General features: G+C 32.9%; 1 protein-coding gene across 1 annotated transcript in view; it reads left to right on the top strand.

Annotated features, from left to right (window-relative positions):
- The first annotated feature begins 1,968 nt into the window (after positions 1–1,968).
- Positions 1,969–13,989, top strand: part of LOC114335486 (EGFR adapter protein-like) — a 1,026,571-nt gene continuing 1,014,550 nt past the window's right edge. Inside the window, exon 1 of the mRNA XM_050644412.1 lies at positions 1,969–2,081. The gene's annotated coding sequence lies outside the window, so the exon portion shown is untranslated. The remainder of the gene's footprint in view (positions 2,082–13,989) is intronic.

The raw sequence follows: 13,989 nt of genomic DNA, 5'->3' as shown, positions 1-13,989 counted from the left end.
ATACTGGAAAATGACTAAAAAACTTATTGTATTTGTATTTGTACATATTTGTAAATTCGTATTTTTGTGTAAATTAATGTTTTTGTAATTCTTTAGTTCTTTTTTTTTTCTGTATAGTCCTATTAAAATATCTACTTATAAAAACTGTAATGTTGTTAGGGGTGGTTTTTAAGGGTTGAAATATTATGATATTATATCCTAAAGTATAAAACAATCATTATTTAACCAATCAAAACCAAATTTTACCCACATTAATGTATACAATGTTTTTATATAATTTTTGACAATAAGGGGTTGTTTACAACCCTAAGAATAATCAACGCCCTTAAGCATGATATAGAATATGAAGTACAGGGTGAGATGATCCTAATCCCAAATTTTTATGTAAATCGATGCAAGCCGAAATTATTCTTTTAGGATAAGTAGATTTTTTATATATAGCTCCAACAAGGGTGGATTTAAGGGTTGAAATATTATGATAGTATATCTTACAGCACAAAACATTCAATATTAAAGTTTAAAATGTTATTTTATAATTTTTTACAACTAGGGGTAGTTTTCACCCTTACAAAACCAAAAGCGTACAACAGCTCAATATAGAAAATGAACTAGCGGGTGTAATGAGCCTAATCACAAATTTTTGTACAAATCGATGCTGGACGAAAAAATTGCGAGGTTTTGCCATTTTTTCAGCTTCATTTCCTCAACTATAGGCACTCTATTGTTTAATTTAATCATGAATTGAATAATATTCAAAGTAAAAAAAAAACGAAAAGAAGATACTAAATTTAACAAAAACAATTTAAAATATGCAGACGATGCATAGCAGATTATTATACCTCATAGTAAAATTATTCACAAAATTAGGCCTTTTAAATGGGTCAAACTTCTTGGGTGTATTGATAATACAAATATAAAACGAATTACAGAAAGGTGAAGAAAAATTTTTAATTAGGAGGGTAGTTAGGAGGTTGTTTTCACTGATTTTTTTTCATAAAGAAAAGCAGGTACCGACCTTTTTTTGATCATGTCACTCAATTTTAATGCTAGAAACTTTTTGTTTTCTCTTTCTTTTGAAAGGTCTTATTGTATCCTTGAAAAAGATTATCTAAGTTTTCCTCGAAAAATGCAAAATTTTCCCGTTATTTGGCTTTGAATATTTCAAATTATACATTTGACGGAAAAAGCTAACCTTTAACATGCTGTATCTCGGTTTGTATTTGTCGAAAAAATATTACAGAAAAAAATTTGGTTTGTGTTACTAAAAGACACAATTTTGATAGCTACAGTTTTTTAGATTAAACGCATATTTTTCGAGTTATTCTCAAAAAACTCTCTAAAAAAGTGGATTTTTTCGTCGAAAACTGTTACTTTCAACCGCGAATAACTCGAAAAATATTAGTTTTACAAAAAAAATATAAAACACATTTCTCGCTTAGATATACGTTTTACACCGATTTGCATGGTTAAAATTTAATAAAAAATTCCCACCCCCGAGATGGGGTGGCAACCACCCCCAAGGTTTTAGTGTACAGCGGTATGATATAGAACATGATCGTTGGACTATTCCCTACCTTCTGTGAAAATTTCAAGTAAATCCATGCTGGACGAAAAAATTGCGAGCCAAAATGCTTCATTTTCTGGACTAATAGATAACCAGTCTGTAGCAAGATAAGTTAATTGGTGTGGACCAAAACCATTTATTTAATATTAAATTAGTAATAAAAATCATTACCACAAAAGCTTGATATAAACAATTATTTGAAACTAAACTATCAATTAACTTGAAAACTTTCTTCGTATAACATTCCGATCGAAACAAGTAAAAAGTTTTTTTAGAAAACGTATGGTTTCCTGGGATTTCAAACTCCGGAACAGCCAGAGAGCGCATGAGTCCCGGAAAAACACGTGTTGGCGCGCGAATTTCCCAACGCCAACTCAGTTATTATTTCGATTCAGATGAAGACGGTGGGTTAGAGACTTTGTGGCATATGAATGTTACGCGACGAGTGAATATTGTTTGTTGAAAAGCTGAAAAGCTATTGGTTGTTGAAAAAAATTGGAGGAACTGTAAAACTAAGGTAAAGATCAAAAATTTTATATTGTGAATTTGTGTTATTACCCAATTTTTCAATTTCAGACGTTTATTTTTTTTGTCTTTAATGGAACATTGTTTTACGATAAAAAATTTTTCAGGTGTATTGAAATATTATATAAAATGTTCTCAAGAGAGTATCTGTAATTTAGACCATCTAAAGATAAATAATTTTAAAATTACTTTTGCAGATATGGTTCGAAATCCTTGTGTGCAACATGTGTTTTATAAAATTTAGTGAAAAGTTGTAAATATAGGAAACTTTATATATCATAAATATCATTTGCAATCCAAAAAGTTTTACGTTTAAGAAATTGATGTAGTCAATGAAATTCCATGAGTAGAAGTTGGATAAATCCTAACAAACCTTTGTGAAGTTTTTTTAAAATAATATATTTTCTATCTCTTTTAACCCATTAACGCCCAATTTTTTTTGTGAAAATTCAATTTCAAATTCAAAATAACATCTTGCATTTTTGAATTATGACCCGACCTATAAATAAGACACTCGGCGATAGAGTTATCATAATTACAAGTGTGCATGAATGAGTTCCAAACAATTATGAGATTTAAAATTTTGATTTGCATCTAATAAAAAAGATTATTTTTTTAAAGTACTGCATAAAATAATTTATACATAATTTTACAGTACACAATACACAATTTTACACAATACGTTGATGGTCTGGCTTTACAATAATTTTCTCCTTGACATCATTTCTGCTTATTACGTTTTTCCATGAAGTGTCTTTTCCCATTTAATCTTATGTAGGTACATAAAAACTATTGATGATGATATACTCGGTCTTCCTACGCACTAAGAGTCAATGTTAAAGTAGAGAACTGCCACAGATCGACGAAATTCTAATACATAATGTGATTTAGTGAGTCGTTTGTAGAGAAGCCACGAATTTACTACACTACAATCAAAATAAAGATGCACTAGAAATAAACAAACCAAGACACGTTGAATGCTATATATTATAGAGAACTCATAAATTATAATTTACAATGTTTATACATTGTAAATCCCAAATCATGATTTACAAAGTTTATATCTTGTAAATGATGATTCGGGAGTGCTCCTCGTAATATTCAATTGGTCTTGGGTTGTTTATTTCTATTGCAGCTTTATTGTAATTTTAGTATAGTGCCATATCATTCAATCGTGTGAATATTGGCCAATAGCATTTGTTGGCACTGATTTTACTGAGATATTTTCCAACAAATCACTCGTGTTGATCCACGCCTCCAATATTCCCAGTAAATCGTCATCGGCTTCATTTCCGTATGCTAGTGAATCAGATTCCGGCGGAAGCACTATTACAACCAATCTCAGCAACCTCTTCATCAGCCATAAAATTAGGATAATTAATTATATCTTCTTATTCTTGTAAAGATAATGCTTTTCGACACATCTGCAAAGGACATAAATAGGGAGATTCATAGTAAAAATATTTCATTTGCTTTATTTAATAATGCCAAAATAATATTCATTAACTGGTCTACTTATACAATGACATTAGTTACTTACTGTCAAATAATTTTTTATATCTGTTACAGTTCAAGTTGATTATCCAGTTGGAGTTGACTCCAACTAGTTGGAGTCAACTCTAACGGCTGGTTTCAGTAAAAGTTGATTATAAATATAAAATGAAGATTTATATTCAACATTTACTAGTAAAAGTAGACTCCAACTAGGAAAAGTATACTCTTCCCAATGCCATTTAGTAAAAGTTGATTCTGATTCACACAAACAGCCGATTCTAGAAATTAAATGTTACTGAATATGTTCAAATTAGTCTAGCCTGTATCGTCGCCCCCGTTAGGTAAATTACTCCGATTCGAATTTTTTGCACAAACTTACTCAAAAAGAGGTCCTTATAACAAATCTACTGGGTGCCAGGCAGTACCTTGATCGATAAATTGTTTTTTAAACAATTTTTTTAGGCAAATTCACAAAAATAATTTTTTCACTTCGAACAATTTTTTTTAAATCGTTTGGGTTATTCTGAGCAAAAAAGGTATTTTGTGATTTTTCTCTAAAATTGATTGTTGTCGAGTTGTACGCGATTTAAAATTTGAAAAATGCGAAAATAGCCATTTTCAAGGCTTAATAACTCGGTTAAAATCCATTATTATGAAAGTCAGAAAGTGACCAAATCAAAGTTTATAGCCCCCTCTACAAGATCCAGCAGAAATTTTTGTCACTATTTTATTACTAAGCTTTTTTAATTATTAACAATGAGCGCTAAGTGCGCATTAGGCGGCCGTCAATGGTGAGTGCTAAAGAGATGCACCATTCCAGCCATCCAATGGTGAATCTCACTCGCAGTCACATTGACGGCGCCTCAATACACGGTTAGCGCTCATTGTTGGTAATTAAAAATAATATCTTATTAATGAAATAATGACAAAAATTTCTTCAGGATTTTATAGAGGTAGCTTTAATCTTTGATTTTTTTAGTTTCTGACTTTCATAATATATAACATCGTATGGCATTTTTGCCTTTCGGCAGTTCCGGTGCCAATTACATCTTTAACCCTGTTTCAAGTAACTAGTGTCGATGTACACTATCCCAGGGGGACCGACTGCTTAACGTGCTCTCCGAGGCACGGTGAGACGGCTCGTGTCATTATTGAAAATGAAAATGGTTTGTCTTTAGCAGGGCTCGAACCCACGTGCGCTGGCGTATGAGGCCAGCGATTATGCCGTTACCCCACGGCCGCTCGCTCGACTTTCACAATAATTATCTTTAACCGAGTTATTAAACCTTGAAAATGGTTATTTTGGCGTTTTTCAAATTTTAAGTCACTAATAACTCGACAACAGTCAATTTTAGAGAAAAAAAGGCCCAACGAATCTAAAAAAAATTTGTACAAAGTGAAAAAACTATGTATTTTTGCGAATTTGTTTAAAATCATTGTTTATCGCCAAACTTCACTAAAATAATTCATTATTGTACTCATTTGCCCTCATTTTCGGCAGTAAAGTAACACTTTGTTGTTTTGAAAGAAGAATGTTACTTTACCTGCCGCGATAATTAATCAAATTAACCGAGATTGAATGTAAGTGGTCAATGGCAGCAATCGATTATTTATTTGAGTGAAATTAAAATTTATTTACTTTAATTATTAAAAATATTGTACAAAATTTATCGTATTATTAATAAAATTTATGTCAAAAAGTAAAATTCTGTAGTGTTTCGCAATTATATTCATACAAAATAAATCAAAACTATACAGATTTAGTAATTAGGTAGGTATAGCCTCTGAGCTTCGCTGGTGTCGCTCCTAGCGGTTACTAATTCAACTTTTACTGGTAATTTTTAAATTTATTATTTAATTGTTATCGCTTAATATTTACAACGCAAAAAAGTAATTAAATTGTAATCGATTTTTTTAAGATTTTTCTAATCATTTTGACGTTCTATTGATAAAATATCAATTTCTTACTTCGGATACTTTGAAAATAATCGTGTAGATGGCGCTAAGATTATAATAGATTATTTATACAGTGGAACCTCGATTATCCGTCTCTCCATTAACCGTCACTTCTGTTAACCGTCAGGGTTCTTACGTAAGTTTTATTGACTACATAAGCAAACATTGAGTCATCAATTCATTTTGTTTGAACATTTGACAGTGGCGATGTCAATGATGCTATTGCAACTGACGAAGATTTGCTTAAAGAAGCTAGAGAAGCTGTATCGCTCATGCAACAATTCATCGAGTGGTATTCTCTACAAAAAGAAGCCAATAAAGTAGATTGCATGATCTTACGCCGATTGAGAAATTCGACCGTTGCAGAATTTGAAGCAACAGTAAAACAAACAAAAATTTCAGAATATTTTAAACCAAATTGATTCGATTGTCCCTCTTGTATTTCCAAACAAAACATACCAATAAAATTTGAGAGTTGTACTATGAATTTTTATTTTTTTTAATGTTCTGTTAACCGTCTTTTCGATTATCCGTCATACCATTTGTCCGGTGCCCTGACGGATAATCGAGGTTCCACTGTAATTAGATATTACGGAACATTAAAAAAACTTAAATTCAGTATTTAAAACGTAAGTATATTTAAGGTAAAAATATATACCACAGCTTTGACCAACTAATATTGTTTATAATTAATGTTTTTAATTTTAATTTTAAATTAATCACTTTGACATTTATGTCAAATTTCCGGTAAACGTTTACAAACTTGTCACTACTGGCGTTCGCGAATTTGTAAATATCCCCTCTAGGTACGAGCTCACAGCATATACATTATTGATAACTATCGATTAAACATCAAAACCGGCCATCATGCAAAAGTCATCTGTCATTACTGTCATTACTGTCATACGAATTTTTTATTTCGTCTAAAATTAAAAAAATTTCCTCAAAGTTGTAAGTAAGTGTTAATGTTTTTTATGATTAACAATACAATTTTGTACGCACCACCTCAATACTCTTTATCGAACGCGTCTGTTCCTCTGCTCGTAATATCAGACTCGTTCGATAAAGAGTCTTTATTGACTGACTTTACTGAAATTGGTTAAACAATTTTTCGACCGCGGTACCGCGTGACACCCTGTGTATTTGTTATAAGGATTGTTATACGGATGTATTTCTTTGAGTAAGTTTGTACAAAAAATCGAATCAGAATAATTTACCTAACGGGGGCGACTTTACAGACTATACTAATAAGTAGTTGAAACGGTCAAAACAAAGAAACGCACACTCATCAAAAATGTACTTGAGATTCTCGTATAATCAACATTAACTGAATCGATCCAGGAAGAGTCAACTCCAACTAGTAAAAGTTGATTTAAATTTTTAAAATCAACTTTTACTGCTCGTTTCAGTTGGAGTTGACTCCAACTAGTTGGAGTCAACTCTAACTGAGGATCAACTTGAACTGTAACATATCCAAATCCTAAATATGACTAAACACAAAACTTTTTATGAAAATTGCAATATACTCATAAAATAAAACTTAAAAACTTCAATGATTTCTGCACAGACTCGCATATAATTCAATACTAAAATTTACCATATTTTCATATATATATATATGTTAATGTGATATTCAAAGATCGGTGTGCTCAAAGCAATTGATTAGATAATTAACTAATTAATTAAATTTAATTTTAATGATGCACTTATGATTTAATCACACTATTTAATGCTCTAATCTCAGGGTTTTATATTCTCGTGCTTCAATATCTCCTTTGCTTTACATATGATAAATAAGGTCAAAGATTAACGGAATAAAACACATATATGGTACAAAAGCATCTATTGAAATAAATTCACCCTCAAAATATCCTCTAAAAATAATATCTCCTATTCTGATTATTGAAATAACCCTACCACTATCTAAAGTACTTATTGAAATTTGCGTTATGAATAATTCTACAAAAAAAATAAAACTGTCTCTCGGATGATGAGTTGTCCAAATTCTTGTCTCTGGTCGCCTACAATTTACTCTTAGCAGCCCCCTATGTAGTCAGCAATCTCGCAACAAATTATTGCAAGCCTATTGTCATTAATGACCCCCTACAGATGCACGTATCTTTCAAAAAACAATGCTAGCCTTTTCTCCTCTCGATAAACTGAATCTATTTCTCGTTCCGGCATGCAACGGTGACTCTTGGAATATAAGTAGAACAATATAACTTACAATGCTTTACGTGATGAGCTTCCGTCAGGACACTTATTTCAACAAACTCACAACTATTCACTTATCTGCCTTACTACTTCAGGAGACTCTTAGAGATCACCACTAGTCGACTTAACGATCATTTAACAACTGACTCTTCTTCCACCCTCTAACATTTCGCTAAACTCCCATTCTTCATACCTAGCCCCTCCTTTTTCCTTCTTCACCAATCCGAGTTCCTCAATTTTATCCCCATCTACCTTTCAGATAACAAACACCAATTTTCCCTACCATTAGAAATTTCCTAAAACTAATTACATGCCAATCGGTTTTTTTTTCTTTCTTAATATCTAAACAAAGATTACATTCATTTAAATTTCTAAATACAATTGTTCCCTCGCCGCAAAAGTCCATTTGGGAAACCCGGTCTCATTGTCCAAACACATAACCACTTTCTTATCATACTAACTGTACAAAGAAAATACTTAATCCCTATTTAAATTTTGTTTACTTACGGCCATCCAAAGATAATTGACTTTCATTTCTTCGAAATGAATTTTGGTATATTTTTATTATATGTTTTAACTTTTCTAAAATATTAAGATCGAAACCATATTAATTCAAATTTTACATATCTTAACAACTCCCCGCCATTTGATTTGCCGAAAAAATTCTGTTATTTATTTAAATGACACAAGTTTTTTTTAGGATCAAATTATTCCATTATGTTACCAAACTCTACTCATGATACTTATAAATGTCGTGAATGTTAAAAATACCCCGTATCTTGCCTGTCTCTATATGCGCTAATTCATAACTATTTACCCCATTTTCCGTATTGACCCTATATGGACCTTCAAATACCGGCATCAATTTAGCACAAATACCATTTTGTAAATTGGACACCCTCAGTGCCCTCACTAAAACTTTATCCCCTTTCTGGAATGTAACCGGCCTTCTTCTTCGGGTCCTCTCTTGCCTTTGGAGATATTTCTCTCCACTTCGTCTCAATCTTCGTTGAACCACCTCGATCACTTCTTCGTATTGTCTGGGGGCGGTGTCTTCCCACGGTCTCGTAGGCATTGTTCCTTTCATTACATATAAAGGCGTCTCCTTGGTAACCGTATTTGGTGCACAGTTCAAATACGTCTCTATTTCAAACACTTTTCTGTCCCAATGTCGATGATGTTCTTCCGCAGCAATTCTTAGAAATTTTGTGACTTCTTGTATAAAACGCTCTGATGGGTTGCTCTGTGGATGTCGGATGCTTACAAATTTTGTATTTATGCCTCTCTCTCTTAATTCCCCTTTAAAACGGTCATTCCTAAAGTATGTCGCATTGTCCAACAAAATATTGTCTGGTCTTCCCACTGTTTCGATAAAATCGTCTATCTTCCGAAGTATTTCAGCTCCTTTCGTGGTTCTACATGGGTACAGTTTTAAATACTTTGAGAAAACATCCACCATAACTAATATGTGTTTATTCCTCTGTGTTGTCGTTATTAAATCGCTCAACATATCAATGGCGACAATATCCAGTTTCTTCCGAGCTATGACGTTTTTTGTGATGTTTTCGTTTTTGAAATTCTTACTTTTACACTTTTGGCATGTCTCGCAATTTCGAGTCATCTCTTTGGCTATTGTATAGTCCTGTCGACAAATGTAGTTCTCCCTGAACATAAGCCACACCTTCCTGCTTCCAATGTGTCCGTTGTCACAGTGTAATTTTGCTAAAACTTCTTTTGCCATCTGTTCCGTGATTACATATAGTTCTTTACCATCGACCCTCTTAAAATATAAGTTATCTTCTTGTTCGGCCCTTTGCTTTTCTCTTTCATCCAGTTGTTCCTGATTTTCCCTGATCTGAGCCAAAGAAAATAAGCCTGCTTCTTCTCTCATTATGTTCATGCCAACGTGGAGAGTTTTGTGGTCCTCTTTGTGGAATTGTTCATCTCTCGTCAACGCATCAGCCAAGATATTGTCAGTTCCTTTGATATATTTAAATTCAAAATCATACTCTTGAAGTAAAAGAATGCCCCTATGAATTCTATTATTTACCAGCCTATTTTTCATTATATGTACCAAAGCTGCATGGTCTGTTTCAACGGTGAATTTTGCCCCTAGTAGGTAAAACCGTAATTTATTTACACAAAATAACACACTGGCGAACTCTAATTCAGTGACGCTGTACTTTCTCTCATATGTTTTGGTTACACGGGAGACAAAACAGATTGGCACCTCTACATCGTCTTGGATCTGTGATAACACCCCTGCGAATTTTGTTATGGAAGCATCGGTCCGGAGAATGAAAGGTTGATCATATCTTGGGTGGTGTACTCTTACAGCTGTGGAGAAAGCTCCTTTTAAATTTTTGAAAGCCATTTCTTGTTCCGTTCCCCATTTCCACCTAACATTTTTCTTAAGTAATGCTATCAACGGTATTTCTTTTGTGCTGATGTCTGGTATTAGTTTTTTGAAATAGTTTACCATTCCCAAAAATCCCCGCAATGTTTTTAAATTGGTTGGCCTAGCGTAGTTATTTATAATTTCGATTCTATCTTCTGCAAGACTAATCCCTTTTGTGTCTAATTTGAATCCTAAATACAGTATTTCCTTTTGGAAAAACTGACACTTTTGAATATTTAATTTCAATCCCGCTTGATCCAGTTCTTCTAGCACAGTGTGAATATGTCGTAGATGGCTTGTTATATCTGGTGAGAAAATTAATAAATCATCTATGTAATGTACAACAAATTCTTCATGCCTATTTAAGATTGTGTTCAATGCGCGAACCAAAGCAGCGCATGCACTCTGTAGGCCAAATGGTACCACCCTAAATCGGTATACCACTCCGTCGATCGAAAAAGCGGTATAATTTCGACATTTCTCTGCCAAAGGTATTAACCAAAAACTATGTTTCAAATCGATTTTGGAAAAAATGTGTGACCCTGTGATTCGTCCAAATATGGCTTCGATGTTCAAAGGCGCTTCGTATTGCGCGATTGTGTGTGAATTAATGTTTCTTGCATCTAAACATAATCGCAAATCACCACTCGATTTTTTAACGCAAACTATCGGGTTGATATATGGAGAGTCACATCTTTCTATCACCTTGTCTTTGATCATTTTTTCAATTTCCTGTCCGACGCTTTGCCTGTATTTATACGGGATTGGATATGTCTTGGATTTAAAATTTTCTAAGTTTTTAACTTTAAAAGAATGTTCATAATTTTTAGCCACTCGGCTTTCTTCATTAATCAAATCTCCATAATTTTCTAGAATCTTCTCTACTTCCTTTTCCATATTTTCTCCACATTTTAATTTTCTTTCATCCTCATTTTGTTCGCATGTGTTCACTGTCCATAATATTTCTTCATAAAATTCTGGATTCTCGTCCATTATTGCCATTTCTTCTCTGTCCTCATCCTTTATTTCTTCTTCTGTTTTTTTTTTATTTTCAATTTCCATTTGGTATCCCGAGCACCATGTTTTACTGCTTTCATTTCTCTTATGAGAACTTCCTTTTCTTCCTGCTTCCTTTCTGTTTTATCGTCGATTGCCGACAATTCTTCCGTATCTTCGATTTCCTGTCTTTCTCTTGTATCCACCGTGTTTTCCTTCTTTCTTTTTGAACTCTTCTTCTTTTTCTTCCTTCTTTTTTTTTCTGGTTGATTTTTTTCTTGTACTTTCGGTTTTTCCTCTACAGTCATATTGATTTCTTTATGTTTTTCCTGTTCATTTATCTTTTCAACAATTATTTTCCTCTCTATTTCCGTTTCTTCTTCTATGTTGTCTGGTTCTGCTCTGATTTCCAGTTTATTCTCCGAAAAATTTATGGTGATATGTTTTTCACTCAATTCATCAATTCCCGCTATCATATCATGGTTTAAATCTTCGATCACCACACATTGCATAATATAGTATTTGTCTCCCACTCTGATCCGCACTCCCAAACCTTCATTTACTGTCGTCAATTTTTTGTTGTTTGCACCCACTAAAGCAACCCTAGGAATTTTATACACAAATCTGTCCAAATTTAATTCTTTTACTAGTTTCTTATTGATTAACGATATCTCCGATCCAGAATCAATCAAAATTTTAATCGCTTTATGTTTTATAAATGCATCTAAGAATATTAAATTGGAATTAGAACTTTGTCTTTCATTTCCCGCCAACTGTATAAACTCTCTCGGATGACAAAATATACCGGAGAGTTGTTTATGTTTGTTCAGTGGATGCTTTATTGAAAATCCTGTCTGGATTCATTGCATATATCTTCTTCCTCGTTTTCTATTGTTACATGATTCATCTCCCTTCTATTTTGTCGTTGGAAATTCTGATTGTTTCTACCGTCCCTTTGTTCGTTCGTATTCCTAGTCGGAGGATTTTGTGCATCTCTGTTTCTGTTGTGATTTTCATATGTTCTATTTTTTGCGTGATTCCTGTTATCATAATTTTGTTGTCTATTGTAATTTTGGTATTCTCTCGGCCTATCTTCGTTTGTTGATTGGGCATGTCGGTTTCTCTGGTCATAATTTGATTGATACCTTCTTGCCGGTCCATTATATTGTTCATGTTGTCTTCTGTTTCGCATTTCTCTTCGTTTTGCTTCCCTTACTTGAAGGAATTGGCACAAACTATCAATATCTTGATAGTTTCTCAAAATCACGTGGTCCTCCAGCGTTTCTTCGAAATGTCTGCTTATCATTTCTACCAGTTGTTCGGTAGAGTATTTGTAGTCTAGATATTTGGAATTGTTATATATCTGCAAAGCATATCTTTCCTCCGATATTCCCATTTTCTCGTGATATCTTCCATTCTGTAGCTCTTGGTTGATTTCCCTCTGTTTAACTTTCCCCCAGAAATAGTTGAGAAATTTATTTTCGAAATCTGTCCAATTTTCAAACTCATCTTCTTTACTTTCATACCATAACGCTTCTCCTTCTTTCAGATGGTTTCTAATTGTTTCTTTGCAGTCGTCAAAATATCTAATATGTTGCAATTTGGTTCTCAAATTTTTAACAAATGGTACTGGGTGTGTTTTTCTAATATCCCCGCCAAATTGTATTTTCGCGTCGCTTGTACCATGGATAATCATTTCCCTTCTTTCTCCACAATTCTGTTGATTCTTGAGTTCCGCAATTTGTTTTTCGTTTTGCTTAAATTTTTCTTCTATTTCTCGCCTGTCTTCTTGTATTGCATTTTCAAATTTGCTTTCTAACTGTTCTAATTCCATCTTCTGCACATTCTTAATATCCTTCATTTTAGTTTCTATTTCTTCTCGTTGCATCTCCAGTTTCCTTTCTGTTTCTTCTCTAACTTTTTCTAAACAGGCTTTCATTTCATTTTCATATTTTTCCAAACGCTTTTCCAATTTGCCATCATTCTCTTCCAATTTCTGTTCTATTCTCTGTGATATTTCTCTTTGTGTTTCTTCCATGGCTCGTTTTGATTCCTGTTGATTTTCTTGCATTGTCCTTTTTGTTTCCTGTTGATTTCTATCCATTTGTTGTGACTGGAGTTGCATCAGTTGCAATAGTTTCTCTATTCCTGTTAATTCCTGTTCTTTTCTCTCCATAATCGTTGTATCTCCTTCATTATCCAATCCTTCTTCAACAATTTTTTCCTCTTCTCTGTTTTCTTGCATTTTGCTTTGCCTCCTTGTGGTCGACATGTTGTTTCTTTTCGTTACTGTTTTCTTTGTCCCCGCCAAATGTGAAATTTTACAACACTCTATAAGTTGCAGAACACGACAAATATTTCTCCCCAAATTTAATAAATTTTCTCCACAAATATCAAATATGCAATCAGTAAATTTCAAAATAAATATCAAATGTACGATTGGTAAAAAAAAATCAAATAATTCAATGGCAGTAAATATCAAATACCTACGATCAATCCATAAATCAAAATTATTTTTACACCTGGAAAAATTGTCAAATTATCTCTGGATCACCTGTAGTTATTCCTTATCTCTTTCCCGACCATCAAATGCAAAGCTGCGATATTTTTAAGCCACCACGTTCTGGGCACCAGTTAATGTGATATTCAAAGATCGGTGTGCTCAAAGCAATTGATTAGATAATTAACTAATTAATTAAATTTAATTTTAATGATGCACTTATGATTTAATCACACTATTTAATGCTCTAATCTCAGGGTTTTATATTCTCGTGCTTCAATATCTCCTTTGCTTTACATATGATAAATAAGGTCAAAGATTAACGGAATAAAACACATATAT

This window comes from Diabrotica virgifera, chromosome 2 (genome assembly GCF_917563875.1).
Source record: "Diabrotica virgifera virgifera chromosome 2, PGI_DIABVI_V3a".
NCBI lineage: Eukaryota > Metazoa > Arthropoda > Insecta > Coleoptera > Chrysomelidae > Diabrotica > Diabrotica virgifera.
The sequence above is the reverse complement of the archived record's forward strand: the minus strand, read 5'-3'. Positions and strand labels throughout refer to the sequence as shown.